This window comes from Panthera onca, chromosome A2 (genome assembly GCF_046562875.1).
Source record: "Panthera onca isolate mPanOnc1 chromosome A2, mPanOnc1 haplotype 2, whole genome shotgun sequence".
Classification (NCBI taxonomy): domain Eukaryota; kingdom Metazoa; phylum Chordata; class Mammalia; order Carnivora; family Felidae; genus Panthera; species Panthera onca.
Window position 1 is genome coordinate 2,406,628 of NC_138340.1, and position 6,122 is coordinate 2,412,749.

The window sequence follows — 6,122 nt, forward strand, 5'->3', positions numbered from 1 at the left end:
GCTCTATTATGTTCATTCAGCCCATTGTAATGATGATCCTGACTATTTATTGAGTGCTTTCTGCGTTCAAGCCTATGTAGGAAGCTTTTAATCATTGATCTATCTATCTATCTAAAGCTGCGGTTTACATACCCGAAAATTCACCATTTTAAATAGTATGATTCCGTGGGTTTTGGTATGTTTACTATGGTGTGCAACCTACACACCCATCCTTTGACGGACGTCTGGGCTGCTCCCACTTTTTGGCTGTTGTGAATCACGGTGCCGTGGACGTTCATGGGCACATTTTTGTTGGACGGCTGTTTTCAGTGCTGGCGGGTAGGTACCTAGGAGCGGAGCTGCTGGTGGATCCGTATGGGGTACGTCTGTGAAGAGCCACCGAATCGTTTTCCACGTCCCATCCCCGCCAGCAGGTGGTCGAGGCTCGCGGTTCCTCCACACCCTGGCCAGCTTGTCCTACTGTCTGTCCCATTGTCTGTCCTTTCTCCTCGTGGCGTGGCATCTCTCCGTAGCTGAGCTTTGCATCTCCCTGGTAACTAATGATGTTGGGGATCTTTTTTTTTTCTTTTCAATCACACAAACCAGACTTTTTCGGAGCCTCTTTTCATGTGCTTATTGGTAGGTGATCCCGTGGTAGGTAAAGGTTTAAACTTTTTCTTTTATTATTATTATTGTTCTTTTTAATTTTTTTTTTTTTTAGCATTCATTCATTTTTGAGAGACAGAGAGACAGAGCACAAGCTGGGGAGGGGCAGAGACAGATGGAGACACAGAATCCGAAGCAGGCTCCAGGCTCCAAGCTGTCAGCACAGAGCCCAACGCGGGGCTCGAACTCACGAACTGTGAGATCATGACCTGAGCCGAAGTCAGATGCTCAACCGACTGAGCCACTCAGGCGCCCCAGGTTTAAACTTTTTAGACCCCAGTGCACTGTTTTCCTCCAGGGGCGCCCCCACTTTGTGTTCCCGCCCGCTGTGGATGAGAGCTCCCGTTGCCCCTGTTCTTGTCAGCACTTAGTATGGTCAGACTTTTTCGTCTTAGCCATTCTGGTTAATTTGCTTTTTCCTAAGTGCTCGTGGGCCCTCCGTATGTGTTTTTGGGTAGAGAGCAAAAGCTCATACGTACGGAGGCGTGCAAAAGGCATATGCCTGAGTGCCCGGTATCCACCAGGCCGGGTGTCGGGCGCTGGGAACGAAACCGTAACCCTCACGGACCCAGAGCCCCTCGGTCGCCTTGGATTGCGCCGACTTTCAGAAAGCGAAAAAATGCACACGCCAAGAGCCTCTGCGATTGCGGGTTGGGGACAGCGCTGGGGACACACGGCAGGACAAAGACTCAAGCCTCTCTCAGGCTCCTGGGGCGCTAAGTGTCCACGTGATGCTGGTGATTTCCTTCTTTCTTTCTTGTTTTTCTTTTAAAGTGCAAGTGGGGGAGGGGCAGAGAGAGAGCGAGAGAGAGAATCCCAAGCAGGCTCCGTGCTGTTCAACGTGGAGCCCGATGGGGGGCTCGAACTCATGAGCTGTGAGATCACGACCTGAGCTAACATCAAGAGTGGGACGCTCAACTGACTGCGCCACCCAGGCACCCCTAGTGATCTCTTTTCTAGAAAATCAGCACCGAGGTCTGGAGAAGGTCAGGGACTTGAGTGCCGAGACATCTGTCACCCAATTTCAGGGCTGGCGCTCTGACCCTGGGTGCCCCTCCGACCTGCCTGCCCCAGCCTGGGCCCCCTCACCTTTGCTCTGTGCCAGGAAACGGCCTCTCCCCCAGCCTCTGGACCCCTCATAAAATTGAACTCCTCAAGGCACGGGAGGCCAACTTCCAAGGACAGCGGAGGCCAGGAGGCCACCAGGAGCCAGGAAGGCAGGGCCTCCCAGCCATCAAGGTGTGGCAGCCACGGACTTTGTCTCTCTGGGTGGGGAAACCCAAGTCAGCGTTTAGCAACTGCCTGGGCCTTGGGGCCAGTTCACGGTCTCTCTGTGCACCTCAGTTTCCCTATTTACCCACCGGGGCCCTTCCTGGTATACGCCCAGCTCCCTGCCCGTAGCAGGCACTGGGAGAATGGATGAGAAGGAGGAGACACCCCCTGTGGATCTGCTCCCCGCACCTCCCCCTACTTCCTCCTCCCAGGCCCCCCTCCCCCACCCCCAGCAGAGCTGTGGTAGGAGGGGCGGCACCCAGGAACAAGGGCACAGGGACTCCTCTCCCCCAGAGTGGGCCTCTCCCTGCCCTCAGCTGCAGTCCCAACCCCGCCTGTCCCTGCCTCAGTGTCCCTTTAAACATTTTATGCATTTATTAAGCACCTAAGTAAGGTTTACCTGACATGTGATGAATCTCACGCTTATTTTATTTTAATTTTTTTTAATGTGTATTATTTGAGAGGAGAGAGACGGAGAGAGAGAGAGAGAGACAGAGAATGGGCAGGGGAGGGGCAAAGAGAGAGGAAGACACAGAATCTGAAGCAGGCTCCTGGCTCTAAGCTGTCAGCACAGAGCCCGACGCGGGGCTGGAACCCGTGAACTGTGAGATCATGATCTGAGCCAAAGTCTGACGCTTAACTGGTTGAGCCACCCAGGTGCCCCCTGAGGGGGTCTGTCTTATTGCATCACAGGAATTCTTTTTTTTTTTTTTTTAAGTAACTTGTTTTTTAAAGTTTATATAGAGAGTGGGAGGAGGGGAAGAGAAAGAGAGAGAGAGCGAATCTGAAGCAGGCTCTGTGCTCAGCGTGGACCCTGCCTGACCTGGGGCTTGAGCCCACAGCCCTGAGAACATGACCTGAGCCAAAACCAAGAGTCGGACGCTCAACCGACTCAGCCACCCGGGAGCCCCGAATGTCAGGTTTAAAGTAGACAATTAGAGGACTTTTGTCACGTGTCTACCTCTGTGAAACCACCAGCATAATCAAAATGGTGAAAAACCACGCCCATCACCCCAGAAAGTCCCCCCGTGCCCCGGCCTGACCCCACCCCCACCCCCCCAGACAACCAGAAACCTCCTTGTAGTCACTCCAGATCTCTGAACTTGGCATTTCCCAGAATTATACATAAGTGGAACCGAACAACACATCCTCTTTTGTGTCTGGCTTCTTGCGTGCAGCAGAAGGCAGCGAAGGTTCACTCAGGCTGTTGTGTGTTTTTCCCCTTTTTATGGCTGAGTAATATTTCAATGTATGGGTGGACCACACTTTGTCCACTCACCTGCCGGTGGACCTTTGGGTCACCCCCACTTTAGGGATGTTATGAGCAAAGCCGCTCTGAAATTATTTTATTTTATTTTTCATTTTTGAGAGAGCGAGCACGAGCGGGGGAGGGGCAGAGAAAGAGGGGGGACAGAGGATCCGAAGGGGACTCTGTGTGACAGCAGACAGCCCGATGGGGGGCTCGAACTCACGAGCCACGTGACCATGACCTGAGTCAAAGCTGAATGCTCAAGGGACTGAGCCGCCCAGGCGCCCCGAAGGCAGGTCTTGGCCAGCGAGGTTTTCTGTTTTCATTTCTCTCGGGTGCGCGCGTTAGTTACCAACTTCTGTGTAACAAATCAGCCCGAAGCCTGATGCTTGAGAGCAAGAAACATTCATCGCCTCACACAGCGGCTGAGGGTCAGAGAGCACCTAGATGGATGGCTGTGGCTCGGATCTGTCATGAAATGGCAGTCACACTGTCAGCCAGGGTGGCTTCATCTGAGGGTCTCCCCCCCCCCCCCCCGCCCCCTGCAACTGGGGCCTCACTGGGCGCTGGCGGGAGCCTCCACCCCACCCCACCCCACCCCACCCAGCTTCTCCAGCAGACAGTACGAACTCAAGAGGGAGCCCAAGATGGAATCCAGAAACACCGTGTCACCAAATCCTGGAACCCGCATCTTCTGTAGTCTGTGTATCAGAAGTAAATCACGATCGCTAAATTCGAGCCACATCCTAGCTGGCGGGTGAATTACATAAGGCCGTGAATACCAGGAAGCAGGGCTCTCCGGGGGCCATTGTAGGGGTAATCTGCCACCGTCCGTGAGTATTTAAACATTTAAGCAAACGTTAAGCTTCTACTGTGTGCTTCTCGAGAATCATCTCCCTGGCTATTTACAACAGCTCTCCGAAAAAGAACGAGTATTATGCCCACTTGACGGATGGGGAAACATGCCCAGAGAAGTTAAGTCGCCCACCTGCAGTCCACCCAAGAGTGAGCCGCCAAAGGAAGATTCCATCCTGAGGCTTAAGCCCTGCATACGGAGGAGGCCGACAGCAGCGAGAAACAGGAACACAGGAGGGAAGAGATTTTAGCGACTGCTTTTTTCTCCAGAGACAGAGAAGGAGCAGGCAAGGGAGCTGGGCTCCTTTGCTGTTTTCATAAACATTTATCGAGCACCCACTGTATGCCGGTGCTGTTTTCGTGCTGGGGGCACCACAGGGAACGAGATGGACAAAGTTCCCTGCACACGTGGAGCTCACACCATGAGTAAGTGATTTCCCTCGTCACCGTCCAGCCAGCACCTGGCGCACAGGAGCGTCGCTGGCGCAGGAAGGAAGCCCAAGACGTGACCCCACGGGGACCAAGACACATGCGGTCATTGCCTTCCTGGAGCTCACGGTCTGGTGGTCACTGTGGATGGCAAACAACACCCGCAACTTTTGTCTATTCGTGGGGGGAGCCCCAGGCCCCTTGCCCTGGCTGTGTGTCCCACTCAGGTGTGGATGGAAGTCCCAGAGAGGAGAGTTTCAAGGAGCCAATCTTCCCACACACCCAGTCAACTAATAAATGGAGCCTTTGACCCTCCCCTCACCTCATATCTCAAGATAGGCTAGAACAGCAAGTCAAGGTGCGGCTTGCTGTGGATCTGGGCACGGCCGGGTGGGGAGAGGAGGTGGGCGTCCTGCTGGGTCAGGGCCGGGAGAGATGCCATTGCAGGGAACCGTGCCTCGTGGAGCCTCCGTTTCCTTGTCTGCCTGCACTGGGAACACTCCAGGCCCTTTTATTCTCTTTCTGTCACTCAAAGCACGTTGATGGAGCACCCTCTCTGTGTTTGAACCTTGTTCTAGGTCTCTTTTGGTGAGAGGCCAGATGGTAAGCATTTTAGGTCTGTCAGAACGATACAACTCCATGGGTTCAGGGTGAAAGTGGCCCAGGTCCATACTTACGGGCCTGGCTACGTTCCAATAAAATCAACGGGGCAGCAGGGCTGGTTCAAAGGGCTTAAAGCGTGCTGGGTATACAACAGGCATCTCATTAATGCTTGTCTCCTGCCTGAACACTGCAGGCGCTGCACTGGTCCGTGCCTGGTTTACAGTAGGCACTCCGGAACGCTTTTGCCCTGTCTGGTACATAGCAGGTATTATATTAGTGCTCGGCCCATGCCTAATTGGAAAGCAGATGCTGCTCCAATGCATAGGCCACATCGGGTATACAGCAGGTGCTACGTGAATGCCTGGTCCCTGCCTGGTTTACAGCAGGCTCTCCATTAACGCTTGCTTCATATGCATATGGAACATAATACCCCGCAAATAGCAGGCACTGCGTTAACGCTTTGTAAGTGACTGGTATACAGTAGGCGCTGGAGTAATGCCTGGTTCGTGCCTGGTTTATAGTCAGCGTTCCATCAATGCTTGTTTCCTGCTGGGCATATAGCAGGCGCTGCTTTAGTGCTGGGCTCGGGCCCCATATACAGGAGGCGTTCCTTTAAAGCTTAGCGGATGAGAGGAAGGTTCGTTTCCGGCCAGGCAATGCCAAGGCGCCTCCCGGGAGACCGTGAGCGCTGGGACCCCAGCGTCTCGCGGCGGGCCGAGGTCCCCGGGTGCCGCGACGGCAGCTACGGGGTCCACGCCGCTCGCTCCGGGGCCCAGCGGACCGCCCGAGCGGGGCCGCGCGGAGCCGAGCACAGACGAGCCGGCCGGCCGAGTCCGCCACATTCCCACAATCCCGGGCGGCCCCGCCCGGCTCCCGGCTGCGCGTCCCCCTTCCCACGTCGGCGCAACCTAACCCGCGGGCGCGCCCGCCGCGCCGCGCCCCGCCCCGCCCGCGCGTCGCCCCGCCCAGCGCAGCCGCTAGTCCCGCCCCCGCGGCGGGCGCGCGGGCCACCGCCCCCTCCCATTGGCCGCACTGCCCGCCCGTCGGCGTTGTCCAGGCGCGGGTTAGG